Here is a 21,855-nt window from a genome sequence, read left to right on the forward strand (position 1 = left end):
GGCGCTAGGCAACTAGCGCGAGTGTAATTCAAAGAGTGAGGTCATTCGAGTGTTGGCTCTTGGAGGAGAAGGAGTTACTGAGCAGAGTAACTCGAACGAATCTGAAATAAATTTGTTAAGTTTTCTATTTGCCTATTTTTTCAAAGCACTCACGAACCAGCCATGACATACAGGATGATCAAGAAATAACAGGAGGTGTTCGGAGCCCTGTAGCGTGTTTTGCACTGGACGAAATGTAACAAAATTTGATTACCTTACACATTAAAGCTTGCAGCGCCAGGATTTCCCCTAACGGCGTTTATTTGTACTAATTTTTTTTCTTGATAAATCAAAATTAAGATATAACCTTCTGTTATTTCTTGATCAACCAGTATATTTATAGCTTTAATACTGTATTTTTTTCTTCCTTTCTTAGTTAGTTACACACTGGTCTTTCAAATTCTTTACCTTCTTGATTCTTAAAAATTTTATTTTTTGTCTATTCTATAATTTAAGTAGTATAAATTTACTTTATTATTGTTTACATAAAACGGTATAAATTTACTTTATTATTGTTTACATAAAACGGTATGCTTTTTTATGCAGTCCGCTGTGATTTCTTTCTCTAATGAAGTGTCAATGCAATATATCAAATGCAAATGCATTATACATTTTAAAAATTTCTATTTCCCATTTATCTTTGATTTATATGGATATATTAAGGCCTATATAATTAAATGATTTTTATTAACAATTATAACCACAGGTAGTATTAAGAATAATGACAGATTAACTAACATTCACAATTAAATATTAATAATTAATCATAATCAAATTTAATACTAATATACGCAATAATTACAACGGCATATAAATATCAACACAAAATATAACTGGAAATCAATTATATTGTATCATCACATGTCATAAATGATTGGCATTAATTATTATTAATAATAACCAAAGAATTATCACATTGATAGTAAGATGTGTACGTGTGTGTAGTATAAAAAATTCATTTTTGCAAGAGCTGGACAAATTTCCTTCAATATATCTCTTTACTTTACTGATTCATAGTCAGGTAAGAAATATCATCTGTTTGCATATTTAAAGAGGAATCTATTGGAGTACTTATATGGGTATATTACATAACTTATAAAGTCATTTGTAAGATATGAATTTTGCCGTAAAAAATTATTTTTTATTTTAGATTTGTGATATGGCATGACAAGTCAGGTAAAACTTGGTCAATTAATGTTGGAAAAATTAGTGTTACACATTGAAGTACAATGTAAAACACTTTAATAACATTGAATAGATACAACATTCAACGATGAAAATACCGGCAATGTTTGTTGATGAGGTTTTCCAAATTAGATAAAAATAACATCATAACAAACATTTTTTATATGGAAGTTTATAACTGTCTTTATCTTTTGAAAATTAAGAGTTGATAACTGTTTTCCTTAACAAAAAACGCCACCATAAACACATTTTTCTATTCTATATTAGCCATTGAAACTGGATGATAGAACGCTAGATATTAGATTCCTGTATAAAAAAATTAATTCTCAAAACCCCATCTAGTAACTGCTAAGTATTTCCTGGCAGCATCTTTTTTCGCTGGCATGTTAAGGAAATTTCGATATGGATTTACCAGTTAAAATTTATTTCTTGGTTCGTGACCCGATTCCACCGAAGAACCGTCGTGTAAGAGGGTCAGTTGCACGTTAAATCTGTCATGACCAAACGTCCTCCCGCTGGTGTGGAGAGGGGGGTGCCAGCTCAGGTGTCGTCCTCGTCATCTGACCGCGGTTCAAAATGACGAGGTCCGTCCCAAAATAGCCCTTGTGTTGCTTCAAACGGGACGTTAATATAACCAAACCAAACCACTAAAAAAGATTGAAAAGCTGAACTTTGGTTTTAAATCGTGGTTAGTGTGTAGATTGTAAACAAAATAAAATGATTGCAAAAGAAATAGCATAAATTATACTTTCTTTCTTTTTTTTTTATTGCAAGCAGCTCCCCCTGCATAATCGAGATGTAAACGGAATTTACCTTTACCTTCTTACTTGGATTGTTCTCGGTAAAAAACCAAAAAAAGTTAAAATAATAGTTTTTTCCCATCCAATTCAGCAAGAAACAGCTAAAAATATAAAATTTTTAAAGAAAATAAATTCGCTTGTTCTCGAATATTCTCGTAAAATAAAATTAAAAACCTACGAGCAAACAAATGAGACTTAGTCAAGCAATTTTCGTTCGTTAAAATTCTTCTTTAGTAACTCTTATTGTTCCTATTTGAAGCTTCAATTGTTTTTTCAGAAAACTTTAAGTGTAAGTCTTTAAAATTGGGGATGAGCCTCAACAACACTAGGAGGCAAACGGTAAAAGGAATTTAACTTGTTATTCTTTAAGATTCTTGGGAAAACATTCAGCTAAGTACCGTTGAACGATCTAAAGGGAATCGATCATTTCTTCCAGAACATCGAAACTTTTTAAGCATATTTTGAAGAGGTCTTTAATAGATATTCTTACATTGTGATTTCCAACAATAAAAACGAACTCTTACCGCTTATCGTTATAGTTAGTGCCGACAGAAATAATAATGCCTAGCATTATAAAAATAAAACTGTGTGCAAATATTGTTACACAGATATAATTATTTTATTTGATTTTAAATCGTAAATTTCCACCAGATGTTTAAAATTTCTTTTCAGTCTCATTTACAAAATAAACAAAACAAAACAAAACTGAATGAACCACTAAATTTATAATTGAATAACAAATTTTCAAATCAAGAAAGAAATGAATTTTATTTCAATTGGAGAAACGGTTTAAATATTATATTTTGTGGTTTTTAATCGATAAATGCGTTATTGAAAAAAATATGAGGTCCATATTTTTATTTTTGGTCCACAAATTTAGACTGCTGCATCCCACATAGGGATATTCAAAATTATTTCATGTGTCCGCAACTTTTCTGTTCTTAAATCGATGATAAGGTGTTATGAAGACACTAATATATTAACACCTTACTCACATCGAACATAACTCTTCATTGATTAGTATACAGAAACGTAAGTTAAATACTTCGTGACATGTTGATCCAAATGTAAATTGTTCATCGAAGCTTAATTCACAAGATAGTGATAATATCGAATAATAAATATCGAATTCTTGATATTACCTTTCTTGCATTATACAGAATTATTGATTCCATATGAAACTGCAGTCATTTTTCTTCACTAGAATTAACGGTAATTAAGTTTTGTTTTAATCTCTACCCATCGGTGCACAATTGCTTTTGAATTTTATTAACAGATGAAGCATCTCCTGTTTCCTCTTTATTAAGTAACTAGGCGCCTTTGGCGACCAGCCGGTTCGCCGATCTTAATGTTCGTTAAAATTTTAATAATTAAATATTTTATGCAATTCCTACTTTAATAGCTTCTTCATCAAAATATTTTAAAACTTCAACTTTTGATTGTCATATAATTCATTCATAATATTATAAAGGCCTTCAGTTATAACGTAATATGTATCATGTATCTCCCTCATTTTCTGTTAGCACCCGTAGAATTTATGCTTTAAATTAACGTGGAAAGAATGAATCTTCAATTAATATAATAATATTTTTTACTGAAACAAAGCATTTTTTTATAATATGATTACTGAAAACAGAGTCACTGAGCGTTTAAACATTATGGGCACTAAAGAATATATATCTTAATTTATGAAATATCTCAAGAATTTGTCAGCAAAAATTTTTCTCAGATTCATCATGAGCAGATTGATTCATTAACAATGTTTAATTTTAAATGCGTCAAACACTAAGAAAATAAACAGAATCGTTTAAAATAATGGGTCGAAAACAGGTTAAAATAAACTACTTAAAAAACGATAAAACTTTAAGCATATACAAAAATATATATATATAACATAAATACAATTTAATTACAAAAGCACACAACTAACCTAAAAATAATTTAAAGCAAGTTCAAATCCATTGAAAATCCGTTGTCAACACAATGCGCATGCGTGAATTTTCAACGCCAGTTACGGTAACGCAAATGCGTGAATTTTTCTACGCCAGTTGGGGTAAAGCTATGCAGATTAGAAATTTTTAATTTCCTTTATTCTGTTTTATTTTAATTCAAAAGTACTTCAGAATGAATCTGAAAGATCGATTCATTAACGTTGTTTAATTTTAAATTTACCAAAGATTAAGAAAATAAACAGAATCGTTTGAAATAATCGGTCGAAAAATGTTAACCCTGACCTCATTAGTGTTGGAAAAAAAACTGAAGCCTTACTCATTTGGCGGTGGGGAAAATGAAGATTTTTTTTGGCGGGAATGTTAGTTTTTAATTAATAATTAAAATTCTAATAAAAATTCTAAAAAGGGACCCCAAGTGCACATTCCCGGCCTCCAAGGTATACATGTACCAAATTTGGTAGCTGTAGGTCAAACGGTCTGGCCTGTTGAGCGCCAACACACACACACACACACATTGAGCTTTATATAAGTATAGATTTAAAATATGGCACGTAAATTTGGAATTCACATTTGATATCATCTGAACCTGATCGGCTATTGACAAAATCAATAGTTTTATTGCTGCTTGCATTTCATTTCCAGTCGAATATAACCGATGTGAGCATGGACTCTTCTATGCGTAATTGCTATTAATATTTTATTAGAAAAAAATGCATGCAGTTCCATATAAAATCAGTAATGTAACTAATGGAGTATAGAAAAAAGTGATGTCAAAAAAGCAAAATAGAACGATTATAAACCTTTCAAATACTTTGGTCGTATAAATTTAAAACATTTTAATTTTTTACTATTGAAGACTAGTTTTAAATGTCTACATACACTAACTTTGAAATTTCTGGAATATTCCAAATTTTCTTCCTTCATTTCAAGAACTTTTAAATGATCTTTAATATATATTAAGGTATAAGAGCTTATTTTTCGAAATGGCACAAATCATAATTCCCAATACCATTCCGAGAAAAAGCATTTTTTTCCCGAGAAAAGCTAAGTTTTAGAACAAGTCGCCGGTACTTCTGGTAGTTTAATCTCTTGAAGCTAGAACCAACTGAGGATTTTCCCCTGGACTTTATAGCTTTAAGGAATCATTTTTCACCATGATTTATCAAATGTGGCAGCAGGGCTCAATGCCTTTTGCCATCCACCCCCACCTCCCAACGGAGAAATCTTTTCTTATCAGAACATTTTATGTCACAAAATTTACTGCCGGCTCTCGTGAGCTATGGGCAATAACTCAGACACCTAAAGTTTGTGATGGAATGGGAACAAGATGTGGTATTGCTTTATCAGCCAGAAATATATTATTTTGTTGTTCGATATCGTAAACGTCAGATAGAGTGAGTGTATAAATTTGATTCATCTCCTCTTGTTGGGATTATTGGCCCAATTAAGAAAAGTTTCCGAGTTAGTTCAAGGAATATATTTCATCTGGTAAAATGAGCTGACTTGTGAAGGGACTAAATTGTACTTAATGGGGATAGAAAAGAATTTATTTACGAGGTGAAATAATCTGATATTGAAATAAATTTTATGCAAACGACCCACATATCAAACGATTTTTGTAAACACATTTAAATGCAAAATATATTTGCAGATATTTATTCAGAATTTGAGATTAAGTAAATATTTATTAAATAACGATATATTTAACGTTAACGATATATTTAATCAGTTTTTAATTTGTAGATAAAATATATTTGCAGATATTTATTCAGAATTTGAGATAAAGTAAATATTTATTAAATAACGATATATTTAACGTTAACGATATATTTAATCAGTTTTTAATTTGTAGATAAAATATATTTGCAGATATTTATTCAGAATTTGAGATTAAGTAAATATTTATTAAATAACGATATATTTAACGTTAGCGATATATTTAATCAGTTTTTAATTTGTAGATAAAATATATTTGCAGATATTTATTCAGAATTTGAGATAAAGTAAATATTTATTAAATAACGATATATTTAACGTTAACGATATATTTAATCAGTTTTTAATTTGTAGATAAAGTATATATGCAGATATTTATTCAGAGTTTGAGATAAAGTAAATATTTATTAAATAACGATATATTTAATCAGTTTTTAATTTGTAGATAAAATATATTTGCATTTTAATATTGTGGGGCGGCTAAGAATTGTAAAACCATTCATCTTATTGTGCACTGGAACTTTCCTTCCATCTGTCTGGGTAATCCTTTTTCTAATTGCATATTATCTTTTTTGGTACTGTTTCTTCGAATTGTAATGCTTTCCGCAATCTGAGAAAATAATAAATAATGTTTCTTTTTTTGTTATCAACAGGACAAGAACGGATGCAATAATGGAAACGGATTGAATTCCATTGTAGTATTTTTATATTTTACAATCTTATAATATTTTTAAAAATCGAAAAATTCAAACTTTTGCTCTACATTTCAGTTAGAAAAACATATGCATATCGAGAAAATTTTCCATTAGTTAAATGATACATTTTGGAGTAAAATATTATTTATATTTAGTGCTTCCAAAAAATTGTAATAATTGCAAAAAATGGCAATTTTTTATTTTTATTTTATTATTATTTTTTTAGCTTTATGCTTGTCGGTATTTAAGACATTCTACAGATTTCGCGTACAAACATATCATTAAAAAGAAACTTCTAACATGTAATATAATTTATCAAAATTATTACTTGAATTGCAATGCACTTAGATTGAAATAGACATCAATGTACAACATCATTTAATATGGCCATTCAAAATTTCAGTTTATTCCTATCAATAGTTTTTCCATTCAAATTAAGTATTTTGCATTTCATCTTAAACAATGTATTTATAGATGTATTCACGAACTGTAAAATTTCGACTCTTTCATTTAGCATTGGAATACATATTAATTTATTCGCCATATTAATGTCTATTATCTCTTGCATCAAATGTTATTTTCTATGCTATGAAAACTGCAAACAACTTCGAGAGCTCCCCCCCCCCCAAAAAAAAAACAATGTAGAAACTTAGTCTCAATACCATTGAATTTGAAGCTATTTATAAATCAGCTATTGGCGATCAAATTAAAAATTTTCACTTCAGCTTACAATATCATATAAAAGTCATTGAAATGAGAATTATATTTTTTTAATAAATATATTGGATTATAACAGTGTACTTTCAAACGAATACCATATTGGATTAAAATTATAGATTTTCTACTGAATATGATGCTGGATTACATTATGCAGTTTGAAAAATATCTGAGCAAGTAGAGCAAATTATTTCCATATTTTAAAATCAGATGCATTTTGTAAGAATAAATGAGGTACTTTTTCTTATTCAATATTTATTAATGACCTATGTATTAATTTCCGATAAAAATATGATTTTTTTTAAAAAGCTGCCTTCTGGGCAATTAACATGGGTTAAAATTTTAATCAGAATTTTAATCAGAACAACATTAGGTAGTATTATACAATATTTACCATTAAATTTTCCTGTAACAAATGAAATCTTTAAATCACATGTGTAAAAGAAGAATTTAATCTTTTCTAGGAATCTTTCTTTTAATCTTTTCTCCATAGGAAGTATACTATGAAATTCATCATTTTCTGTATAAAATCATGAAGGATAGCAGAAGTTCTTAACAGATGTTTCGATGCCAAAGTAACACTAAGTATTTTTAAATATGTATATTTAAGATTCATATATCCTTAACTATAATAAAATGTCGTGACTCGCTAATTATTTTGCAAGTTCTTCAATAAATTCACAAATAAACTTCATAATATCTAATAAAAATGAACTACTTTTTTCAAATATTCCCAAAAATGGTTTAGTAACTTCAACACGCACACACACACAAATCTTTTAATTCAAAATTTCAATTACCATTATTTTGTTATTGCAAAAGTGAACAATTCCTATTTCAGTTTTTAGGAGTGGTACGGGAAAATGCATCCATTAAAATTCAAACATTTACACGCTTATCCCAACTGAATGGCAACATGAATACATTTCTTGGAATATGAGATTTTTTTTTGTAAATGGTTCACAAGAACAATATAAGAATATTTTACGACAAAATAATAAGAAAACATAATTCATTTTTACGTTATTATCTCTTTGAAAATTTCTGTTTTACAGAGATGACAATATATTATATGTAATTTTTATACTTTAAAATATTTTAAGATAATCTTTTATTTGACCTCATTTAAATAGACGTCATTTTTATAAAGGAATTCTTCTGGGAATAAATCTTCTTGCTATTTTAAACTTTTAAGAAAGAACACAAACATTAAACCTATTTCTCTCTCTCTCTCTCTCTCTTTTTTTTTTTTTTTTTTTTGCTGTTTGGTTGGTAGCATTTATTAAAAGTTGTTCTGTTTCATTAATTACATAGAGATGAATTCTTATAATTTTGCATTCTTAATATTTTACTCTTACAATTCGTATTTTTATTTTATAATTTTTAGGTCTGCTTCGTTATACGGCGTATAGTATTAAATATGTTTTCTTCTATGCTAATTTCGTGCGATTCATTTTGTTATACTTAATCAAATAAATTTTAACACTTACCGAATTCGGATATCTCTAATTTTTGAAAACAAAAGAATTAATTAATTGCGTTAGATATCAAATATCCGTTCATCACTTAAAAGGCAGTCATTGACATGAAGGTATTCTAGTAAGTAATGAATAGAGATAGTAATTAATTAACAGAGATATTCTAATAGTAGTGATTAAATTTTTTACAGGAAATTATTAAGCTATATTTTATGATTTCCGTTCACGATAGTATTCTAGTTTGTAATACTCACATCTCTATTTTTAATTAATTAAATGTTTAATTGATTTGCATTCCACAGTGAATGGACTACAAAAACACTTTAATTTTATACTCTCGTATAGCTTCATAAATCGAATAATATAATGGTTCTATGCTAGAGATTTAAAACTTTCATGCACTGTATAGAAAAAAGTACAAACTGGAATAATTTTAAATCTCTATCAATGAAATTTTAATGTTAAAACTTTTGTTAACATTTCTATTACAATAAAAATCAATTTTATTTCATTTCTTTCTCTCATAAAACAAAATGTAACGATTTTTGCTTTAAGTGCTTTAAGCATAATTGCGATTCTAGCTCGAAGGAAATTGAAAAAAAAATTAAGCCTTCTTGAATATTGCATGAAATTAACAATTTCCTCTTCCTATAAAATGTAAACCTTCAATGCTATTTTTTGTCAAGTGGTAATTGATTGCAACACGAAAATTAAAACTTTAAAGATGCCTTTTGTGTCACAAAAAAAACAACATATTAACAAATGTAAGGACTCCAGTTGTTCTTCCTAAACGAATACATTGCAATGCTTCAAAAATTAATGTTCGTGTTCTGCACTTGAAAAATACAAAATTCAAAGAAAGTTTAAATTTAAATTTTATAGTTCCTAAAATCTAAAATAATTTTATCGGTACTAGATTAAATTAATATATTCGATGAAAATTCTTTAATCAATATTCTCATTAAACAATCAAATATTTCTCAGTAAAAATATTGCAAAAGATTACTCTAACACAAAGCAATTAAAATATATTAACACTTTCTCCACTAAATGAGATTTTTACGAGTTTCATTAATCATCTTGTGAAAAAAGTTCGGTTTTTGTCGCCTAAAATTTTTCTCTTATTTAAAAGTATAACTAAACTTTTTGATTACTTTTTCTTATAAATCCTACCCCCCCCCCCCCTCCAGAAAAAAAACAGACACATTCTTTAGAAAAATTAAAAATATATATAAAAAAAGTGGCAAGATTTTTTAGGAACTGTTCTTTTAAAATTTAATGTTTTACATACTGCTTTGAAAAAAAAAGCGTAATACGTATCTTTTCAGTGAGTTTTCGCATCTAACGTTAGATTTAAAGTTCATAAAATATCTTTTCTTTCAGCATGACATTGTTTTCTCTTATACAGGGTTTTTTAATGCGTTTATCTTTAAATTATTTTTTAATTCCTCAGCGAAATATGCCTAGTCTAGCTAAAGTCATAAAAATGTGATTATTTACGGAATTTACTTCCTAGAGTTCAAAGTATATTCATAAAGAATAATAGTTTTTTTTATATGAGAAATGTTATTGAAATAAAATTTTTAATGAGAAATTGTTTTTGTTATAAGCTGACTTTTAGGTAAAGTATGCTGTAACATCAGGTGATAGCATTATGATAATTGGATGATATTTTTTTATGTTATTTATAAAATGATTTATTGGAATTTTTTTTAGCTAAATTATCCGAAAATATCAACCCACAAAACATATTTTAAAATTATATTGTCAAATCAAAAAATTACTTTCTTTTGAATAAAATGTCACGCGAAAATGATGTAAATTGTCCGACTTGCTTCATGGTTTTAAGATTCAGATACGTTGTGTTTTGGTTCCGCAGAAAAATAATTGGCTGTGCAAAATAAGAATGAATTTTCATATTCTTGTAAATTTTTCGTTTTGCTATTGAGAATTGCAAAGTATGCCAAAACATTAATTCCATTACCGTTTTGATTTCGTTTACGTATTTAAATTAGCAAAAGTAGAATGAATCAGCACGTCTTATATTTATATTCTGTAGAATGCAATTTATAACAAATCGTGTGCTCATGTTTTGATTTTTATCTCTCGTTTATTTCTGAAAGAGATGTAACTTTCACGTTCAGATAAATTTCCAAACCAACTTGTTAGAAATTTACAAATTTCTTAATAGCAATAAATCATTTCAATTCTACTTTTTTTTTACTATAAAAAGTTCAGTTCAAGATGCGATAACATAAGATGAATTTTTCGTTGGAGATAATTCGTCACATCTGGTCCAGTTCTTAATTCTGATCAAAATTTTATTGCAATTAGTTGAAGTGAAATAACAGTTTCATAAGAAACATTATATTTGAAATTACATGTCAATTAATTCTACAAAGTGGCTGTTCTTGCACTTACGTAATACACCAGTAGGTTAGGAAAAAATGAGTTCAATAAAAAGAGATTTTAGAATGCAGTTTTGTTAACTATTGTCATGTTAATCACTGCACTTTATAAGTACTAATTTTTGATAAATTGGCTACTATAGTAGGTTAATGTGTGTATAAGTTAGTTAATATGAGTAGGTCTGTGAGTAATGAGTTCTATTAACCACTTGTGGTGGAGAGGTAGGTGCCTTGCACGTCCAGTTGCTTCTATCACAAAATCGCCAATGACGAGCTATACACTTCAGCAGGCATTTGTCATAAAAGTAAAAATGTCTACAACTCTTCGACTGAGATTATTAGCCGTTTTAAGTTTATATGCACAGTTTTGAGTCGGAAATGAATTCATTGAGAAGGCATAAATCTTTTTCAGATTTCTATAAGATATCAGATACTTTGTGTGGCCTCGCTGCGGGTTATAATGGAGTGTTTTAGTCCGCGCACCTGAAAATTTCTTGCCACCTGAAGTGGTCAAAGTTACTAACTCGAACCAATGGCTATTTACTACCTCATGCTGACTAATAAAAGTAGTGTCCCTTTCCACCGTGTATAAAATGTGAGAACTTGTGCAAAAATTCTGTATTAAAGAAAACCGAATGTGAATTTTGGATGACTTTGTGCAAGTTGAGGTTCGAATTCGCAACGTTAGGGTTCATAGCCGAGTAACATAGCCACTAAACAAAAGTGTACACTCTTCTCCGGAAGTTGTTAGCTGGCTTATAATATTACCACCACAATAGTCCCCCACCAGTGAGTCGGTAGAGTTTATCGCGCCAGTTATGGCGAGCCACGAACGTGATTATCGCGCCAGGCGTTATGGCGAGCGACGAACTTTGATATCGCGCCAAGTGTTATGGCGGGCGACGGCGAGCGTGTGTGAATGGTTGCTGCCGGTAGATGGAGCCACGACAGCTGAATGAAGGATGCGGTTGTTCAGAACCAGGGTCACCAATGTGCAAGTTGAGGTTCGAACTCGCAACGTTATGGTTCATAGCTGAGTAACATAGCCACTAGACAAAAGTGTACACTCTTCTCCGGAAGTTGTTAGCTGGCTTATAATGTTACCACCACAACTTTCTTATTTTGACTAAGTGGCAACAAGATATGACACAGAACTGCAATTTTAATATAAAGATCACGTACCAAAATTCATGTATTTAAGTCGTTGTGTTTTTGAGTTTAAATGATTGCGAATAGACCAATCAAGAGAAGGTCAGTCTTGCAAAGAAACAAATCTAAAATTTGGCATGGATGGACACATTAGATACTAAGTTTGGGTAAACCAAATATGAATTTCGGAGGACTTTCTTATTTTAACTAAGTGGCAACAAGATATGACACAGAACTGCAATTTTAATATAAAGATCACGTACCAAATATCATGTATTTAAGTCGTTGTGTTTTTGAGTTTAAATGATTGCGAATAGACCAATCAAGAGAAGGTCAGTCTTGCAAAGAAACAAATCTAAAATTTGGCATGGATGTACACATTAGATACTAAGTTTGGGTAAGAAAATTTATGTACCCAACTTTTTATACTTTGGAACTTCCGTGTTCACTTGCGATTAGGCACCTAGACTTCCTGAAAATGGATCTTCATCAAATTTTGAGGGAAATTTAATAAATTAGAATGGAAAACATGGCAACTTTCATCCATCTCTCTCAAACCGGTTTTGGGTTTTTGAATTGAGAAACACACAGATATAATTCTAAAAATATGTTTTACTGACTGAAGGAGGTCAGAAACTTGGAAATCTAACTCGAAATTGTTGATGATTATAATACTTTCTATTAAGATTCTTCATATACGAGAGAATGTAAAAAAAATGGTGTTGTAACATTCCCCGTTTCCCAGTACTGATAAGACATTTACAGCCAATTGTGTAGACGCTGTTAAATACTAAACTCCTTGAGATAGCCGGATGGTGGATCTTTTCACCTGGGTGGTCTCGCATCTGTTCATTAGCGACTATAGTGAAAGACCACATGTGGAATTCCTTGTCCAAGAGGTATTGATCGTACCTTCAAAGAGAAAGGGGTGTCCAAACATCTGGATGCTAAATGTTTCTCATTGTGAAAAGACTATGATAACTCCGTGTTCCAGAATAGTCAGTTGTGAAAGGTGCGTCACACAAAGGACCTTCCCACGACCGATTGGCGCCGCTGAGAGAGCATATTGATGAACCCTGATTGACAGAAAGAGAGCTCAAATGACCAATATAAATTAAGAGGCGGAGATGTCACCGAAATAAATTGCCAATATTTTTTTTAAGAGAAGAGAAGAAACGAATTACAGGAGACTGTTGGACTAGCCCACCAGTTCGGAGTCCGAGACAACCCTTCGACTGTTGTATCACCTGCTACAGGTGTAAATAACTATTTATTTAACCAAGATTCGAACAAGTTGTTCTTTTATGTATATAGGGCTGTAAAATAATGAATTGTCTGGAAATTCTGCTTCGTTATTTGATCAGTGTGGATCAAGACATTACAGTGTCATGAAAGCTCACCTTCGTCGCGGGCGAAACTGAAACTGCCAAAAACGTTAACAAATTCATAAAAAATTAAATTATCGTTAAATATTCATTAAGCTGACATAGCCGTTCAGTTACAGAACAGTAATTCTCAAATAACTGAGAGTAGAGACATGGTCAGGTGAAGTTTTGAAAAATTAATATAAATGTTTTACCTACAAAAGTGGTAATTTCAAAAATGTTTCCTTTTGCTATAAGACATTAATGAAGACAATAGCTGTGTGATAAACATGCATGTCCAGTAAGCCATACAAACAAATGAACAAAATAATCATATATGTAACTTGCAAGACATACTCAACATAAAACATTTTACATGAATAGAATTCGTTTTAGAAAAAGGGCGAACACAAATTTCATTATATATTTTATTTGAATCCTTTATCTAAACGGTTTTTGTCAGTTAGTGGAATTATTTATTGTAATTATTTATTACTAAGTTCTGTGTCCAAACAAAGAACGGGAGCAGATTTTTAAGCCAAATGTGTTTCTCTTCAATATTGTATGAACATCAATAGCAATGTGATACATTATATACAAAAGGACAAGTAAAGAGAATGATTCAAATAATACATGAATCTTAGATATTTTATGGCGAACGAATCTTATACTATATATATATATATATATACAAAAGTATTAGAATCAAGTTAATAGGAAAAACAAAAATCAAATAAAAATTAAACCAAAAAAATTATTAAAAAAATATTAAAAAAAGAATCCGGCCTGAAGACTTTTTCAAGTGTCACCCTCAGGCAGGGATTCAAATAAAGGGATTTTTTCTGTGAGGACATACAGACATTGTCTAATAATGATTCCTCGTGACCCGAAAATCCCCTGAAATTATGCTCAAGAGATATACCATTTTAACAGAAAGGAAATACAAAATAACAAATTAGAAAAAAATAACCACAACAAAGTAAAAATACAATAACAAAAATAACAATAAAAACAAAAACAGCATTAAAATTAAAATTAAAAACGAAAAGGCCAGTACATACCATCCAACAGTCAAGGAAACTTTAAACAATCGATTGTGATTTCCTGTTTTTAAAAAAATTAACGGTAAATTATGTAAACAGAGGTAGGCACCCAGCGCCATCTATTGAGTGATCCAATATGCAAGTAAAGTTCTATTTTTATTTAAGCCAAAGGATTAATCCCAAACCATACCTTGTTTAATTAAAAAATTGACATTACAATAATTTCTAGGAAAATCATTTTAAATAAAATTTTTAAGACGGATGTTTGATGCTTCAATATAAGAATTTTTATTATTGCAAACCCTTTTGATCCTGTTAACTTGTGAGAAAATTAGATTTTTGAAAATTTTAGAGTTTAGATTGGAATGGTAGTTACATAGTTTTGTTATTTTAAAGTTGAAATCATCCCTTTTATCGTATATACCAACTATTGTTTTATCATTAGCAATTTCGATTTTTAAATCCAGAAAGGTAGCCTCAAGTTGATTTTTATTTGTATCTTTTAGAATTAAATCGTTTGGATAGCAATTAGTAATAATATTAGTATTGTCGAAGTTAATCAAAAGTAGGTCATCAATATATCTCCACCCGTTTATTAAATTATATTTAATTATTTTTTTCTCATAGTAATGCAGGAAAATATTAGCTAAAGCACTTGAGAAAGCTGTACCCATTGGAATGCCCTTGACTTGTTTATAAAAATTAATACCATTAAACACGTAATTTTCAGTAATATTAAAATTACATAACTCAAGCCAGTTATTTTTAGGAATGATATTTTCATTTAAATATTCGTCATATATAAAAATGCAGACCTTTATTAATTTTTCATGAGGTAGATTAGTGTATAAATTTTCGAAATCAAAAGTATTAAGTTTATTAATGTTGCTATCGTTAAGAAAATCCAATACTTCTTTGTTACTAGAAATAATAAAGTTGTCTTCATTTTTCATTTTGTCCAGGATAATTTTTAAGTATTTAAAGAAATGTTTACCCGTATAGTAATTATAACTGCCAGTGCTACAGGTTACAAATCTGAATTTTAATGGATTTTTATGAAATTTAATTGTTGGGAATAAATAAGGATAGTTAAGAGAGCAAGTCTTAGTTTTGGTTTTTTTTGCGAAAGCTAGCATTCTTTTATCTAATTCCTTTTTCCCGGTGTTCTTTAACATATAAGTTGCATTAGAGTTATATTCATTAATTAAAAGTTCTTTATAATAATATTTACAAATTAAACAGAAATTATTTGCTGATTTATCTATTACTGTAATAACAAATTTTTCTTTTAAATTTTTTATTTCGTTTTTTAATGTTTTACTAAAATAAATCCCACGTTCTTTAGATCTGTCAAAATCAGTATTCATTTTTATTTTAATTTCCTTTAAAATTCTCACTTTCCATTCCCCGAAACCTTCCGCAGGCCAATGGTATTTTCTAGATAATTTGGCAATAAAAACATCCAAATCATTACCAATAGAAATCAAAATTTTGTTCCTCTTCCCATCAAATCTCTTAAAGAGTTGGATTCAATAATTTTTAAATTACCTGTAATAATATGACCTTTATCAATATCTATAAAATCTTTATATTTTTCTTTGTTACAGTAACAATCTGTTTTATTTATTTTATCTAAATATTTGCTATAGTAATTATAATTACAAATTTTTTTCTTTAAAGTTGAAGTGTAACTAAACGCTATTGATGCAGTAGTTTTTTCTGCAAGAGGAAAAAATATATTATTATTATGTATAATTTTGGGTAATTTTAGATATTCGAAGTAAATATCCAAGAATTTAATCACACAGTATTCTTTGTAAACATTATTTTTATTATTAAAAAGTAAATCGTTTTTTCCAATGTTAAGTTTACATTTAATAAGATCTAGAATAATACATTTAGTGTACGAATTTTTAAACTCTAATTCCCCGAATTTATTATTTAAAAACCATTTCATTTTATTATTTCTAAGACCAAAAATGTATTTCCTAATTCTGTGAATGTTTTCACTATTGTGTTCCAGATTACAGTAATTTTGAAATTCCTCAAATATAATTTGAAAATTGCCTCCTTTCCCTTTACCTCTTTTAAATCTTTTAGAAAAGTTATCTTTATTTAGAAAATTTTTTAATATGTTAAATTTGTTATAAATGCAATTATTGTTTAAATCTGCATAACCTTCCCCATTTAATTTACTATTGAGACCATAAGGAAGTAAAGTTTTCAGGTTGCAAATATAAATGTTTTCCTGATCTAATCTTTTGTTTAATTCGTTAATATTGTCTTCTAGAATGTAGATATTAATATTGTTAAAGTTATGGTTTTGAAAATGCTCCATTTCGAAGTCAGTGGTCCTATTTTTTATGAAGTTTTTTATATCGGATCTGTGATTGTTAATTCTTAAATTAAGCTCGGTGCTAGTTTGGCCAATATATTTTAAATTACATTCTGAACTATTAAGGAGATAAATCAAATTTTTGTTTTTACAGAATATTTGTAATTTTGAGTTTTCATTTTTGATCTGTTCCTTATCTGCTAATGGACATGTCCTACACTTTCCGTTTCCACAAATTTTATATTTTTTTTTGTATTTTTAAGGTATTTTAAACAAAACAATTGTGTCAGTAATTTTTTCTCCGTGAATGCTCCTGACACAAAGCTATCCACAGTGCCCCTTGGTAGAGCGCGCGACGGGCCATGCGCTATGATAAATTCGTTATTAACTTTTTGCATAGTTTAATTTATTTATTAAAATGAAAATATATCTCCCAAACGCCAAAAACAAGGAATTCTCGAAAAAGTAAAATCAGGAAAAATGATCTAAAAATTCTTAAATTTTTTAGGCAATACACCAAAAAACCTATTGAACCCCCCCCCCACACACACACACACACCACCACCACCACCAAAAAAAACTATTAAAAATATTTTATTTCGGGTCACGAGGAATCATTATTAGACAATGTCTGTATGACCTCACAGAAAAAATCCCTTTATTTGAATCCCTGCCTGAGGGTGACCCTTGAAAAAGTCTTCAGGCCGGATTCTTTTTTTTAATATTTTTTTAATAATTTTTTTGGTTTGATTTTTATTTGATTTTTGTTTTTCCTATTAACTTGATTCTAATACTTTTGTATCAATTCATCTGTGTTTTAGAAGTAGCTGCAATTGCGCTCTCTAAATACTATGAAGTTCCTTTTTGGTTTTAGTTTAAATAGGTAATAAAATTTAGTTGCGATTTCAAAACTGTTTTGTTTCGTTTTCATTTTAGTTTCGTTTTCAAACTTTTCCTTACTTTAGATTGGTTACTTGTATATATATATATATATATATATATATATATATATATATATATATATATATATATATATATATATATATATATATATATAATCCAGGGGTAAAGTAAAATTCTATGCAGAGAGGATTTGTGATTTAAACATACATTTGCTACAGAAGAAAATTTACTATACATATATTGTTGTTGTTTCTTATGGCACTTGCCATGGACAAGCCCGCTGTTCGAAGACAGCCGATTTAAGCCTGAGGGTGGAGCGCCTCTTGTTTCTGTAGCAACGCCATCTAGGGCCAAAAGAACGACTTAGCTACACACACGTCACAACCCTTTTTACGGGGCGGACTTCATTCACGCATTTCATTCACTCAACCACAGATCGTAATTTAGACCTGAATCAGAGAACGATCACCCTTGATCAAGAACCCCCAGTGGTATTTCTCTCGACATGGAGGACTTTGTGACCACGACAGATTTAACGCGCGTCAGAAACCAAGCAAGCGGGGAATCTTCGGCCGGCGGGGTTCGAATGGGGATCGAAGTAGAGGTGATTCAGTTCTTTATAAATGAATTGAGAATATTTTATCAATTAAGAAAAATGCAGAAAAGATTGCGTTTTTCCGAAATGAATATTTAGAGATAGTCGGATTTTTCACGAACTGCAAATTAAATGAAAACCTCACGTACTTCATTAACATTTATTTAACTCTATTATGCAACTGATTCATTCTGCTTCTTTATTTGCATTAATGAATTGAAGTGGATTCAGAATAAGTAATGAACGAATGATGTAGAAGGTCATTCATTGTTTTGAGCTGTCACGAAAAAGAAAATGTTCATTCATTATTACGGAGGGGAAAAAACATTTTTTGTGATTCCATTAGTAATGAACAAACCTCATAGTGGTAGAAATAATTGTAATTCTTTGATCATTTTAACCCAAGATTTCTCGAAATCAAATTTCGTGACTTGTTTCCAGAGGGAGTTAATTAAAGAATAATAACGGCGCTTCAAATAGGTAAAACTTTTTATGTGATTATACAATAGATTATATAAACTGGATACAAAACTGATTTTTTAAAAATAAATTTAGATTATATTTGTGTCGCTAATTATGAAAAACCAACACATTATAAGATAATAAAAATCTTACTAAAAAGAAGTTGTCAACATCGTTTTATAGCGACCACTCTTTACAAACCCATTCGTTAAATTTGTGGTGAATAGCATATAAGCCAGTTAACAACTACGCTGCACGGGCAATTGCTTTTGCATAATGGTTACGTTACTGGACTGCAAACCACAAGGTCCCAAGTTCTATCCTCGCGCATCACAATTCACTAAATTGGTGACCTTGGTACAGTTGTTGTGGCGCCATCTACCTGCAACCAAAGTCGTCAGACTCACAGCAACACACACAAAAAAGGCCGCAGCAACCCAAAGTGGCCAGACTCACTCGTCGCAACAGCATCAGCAACCATTCACGCTCGCTATAACGCTGCGCTTGACGCTACTCAACTGGGTACAGGCCCATTAGACAACAGCTACACCACCAATCAACAGCCATATCATTCTTCTCACTGGAGGGAGAGTCTGTGGTGAATAGTATATAAGCCAGTTAACAACTACGCTGCGCGGGCAATTGTTTTGCATAACGGTTATGTTACTGGAATGCAAACCACAAGGTCCCAGGTTCTATCCTCACGCATCAAATACCACTAAAAAACACAAGGATGCCTTCAAAAATGTAAATATCAAGTTTAAAGATGCTTGCCAATTCACATCACACAGGCATTTCTTTTCAGAGTAAAAAATACGTGATAAAATCATGAGAATATAGAGAAACGTGAATTAAATCTTATGGTCTGTGGAATTCATCAAAATGTGTGATAGCCTTCAGTCTTCGTGCCCTTAAAGCTTTATAGCAAAAGGGAAGGCATCCTTATAGAGATTAATAATCATGTGTTTAGCATGTTTCTAAAGGGGGATTGGGACTTAGGCTTCCTTCCTTGACCAGAGCGTCTGCAATTTCATTTCCATGGATGCCTACATGAGAAGGGATCCACTGTATGCTCACTGACCCGGTCCTTGCGAATGTAGTTAATTTGAAGATAATGTCTTGGCCCAACTTGTCATATTTAAATATTGTATTGAGCTCTTGCTGTCTGTGAAGATCCGAATTTGGTAATGATCAGTCTCCAAGGCGAGGTCCAAAGTTTTGTTAATAGCAAGAAGTTTAGATCGAAAAACTGAGCTATGTTCTGGATTTCTAAAACAATTCCTCGATTTCCTTCTACTTGATTTTAAAAATACGCCACTTCCAGTTCTCCTAGACTTCATTTTGCTTTCATCAGTGTAGATTTTCAAGGCTTGATCGGGAATATCGCCAATGATCACTAGGGCCAGCTGGAGCAGCAACTCTGGATGTTCGCTGTGTTTTTGTATGATTAATTTTCAAATCTTCTTTAAAAAAAAACAATATTATCACACAAAGCAGTTGATGTCATTTGAGTGAAAGGAGTAAGTACATGGCTTATATATCCATATTCGCTAAACCATGTCTCTAAAACCAAGAGGAATATTGTTTTTTTACAGCCTGTGATTGTTCGTCCAGTTCATTAAGAAATTTGAGGTCCTGTTATGAGGCGCAAAACTTTTAAGCTTGGCCAGATACTTTACGAATTTGTCTCTCTTTGCAGAGATAATGGCTGAAGATCGGCTTCGTATAACATAATTTCGTAACTCTGCTCAGTAGCTGTTTTTGCGCATGTGCTTATATCCTGATATCTGAAGATATAAATCTAAATATATTAAAATACATTGAAACAACATATTTTTAGAACATTTTAATTAAAAACTGACAAATGGTTTTCAGTGAATTTTAATCCAAATAAAAAACTTTATCATTTAAATTATCCTTCTACGATATACATGGAACATTTTGATTTGTTAGCTCTGTGTACAAAAAGTTAAAAACTTTGGCGAAAGAACTACTGAAATCGATCCAGTTATAAAGGATGAGGACTCTTTTTTTATTTTTGTTTTTCTTCTCGAAAATTCAGAGATATTGATGGAAACCAGAGGGCTGATTTCTTTAAAGGTTTTTTACTCTGAAGAGATTGTCAAGTTCATTACTGTTTTTCAGATATATCTCAAAACTGTCGAATGATATATATAAAAACTATTGAGGATCTTCAGAGATATTGAATTTTCGCATGAAATAAAAACTGACGACACCGGTACAATGGTTGGAATCGGGGGTTTATGAATAGTATTTTAGTCATTCATGTTAAAAATTATGGCTGGCTGGGCATGCAGACATTGGAGACATATCTAGAAGACATGAGATTTTGTATGAAATACAAATTGGTCAAATAGATCAATAATTAGAGCTCAAAGACTGGTTCTTTTCTTTTAATGATTATTTCAACTATATAGTTAATTGTTCTAGAATTTATAAAACTACTGAAATCGATTCAGAAAAGTATGCTTTAATACTGTTTTGGAGATATCTCTCAAAACGTTCGAGTGATGTATAAAAACAATTGGCTATTGATTATTAATCAGAGAGCTTGAATTTCCGCAAGGAATAAAAACTGACGAAATCGGTACAATGGTTTTTACTCCGGGTGGAAAATATACTGTGATATAGGGTTTTAGTCATTTATGTCAAAAATAATGGCTGGATTGGGCATACAGACATTGGAGACATATCTAGAAGACATCAGATTTTGTCTGAAATAAAAGTTCATCAAATCGATCAATGATTAGACATCCAAGACTTTCTTCTTACTTAAGGAAAGGTTTTTTTTCCTTAATTATTTCAAATATATAGTTCATTATTTTATAATTTATTTCTATAGAGAGTGTGTGAAAAAACCAGTATAATGAATTGAAAAGTAATTATATGAAACTAATCATTCTATCCTGAAATCGAATTTGCGTTTTAGACGCGATTTTCCCAATTGACTGAAACAAAAAAAATGACACAAAACTGGACTTGGTCACAAAATA

This window comes from Argiope bruennichi, chromosome 11 (genome assembly GCF_947563725.1).
Source record: "Argiope bruennichi chromosome 11, qqArgBrue1.1, whole genome shotgun sequence".
Classification (NCBI taxonomy): domain Eukaryota; kingdom Metazoa; phylum Arthropoda; class Arachnida; order Araneae; family Araneidae; genus Argiope; species Argiope bruennichi.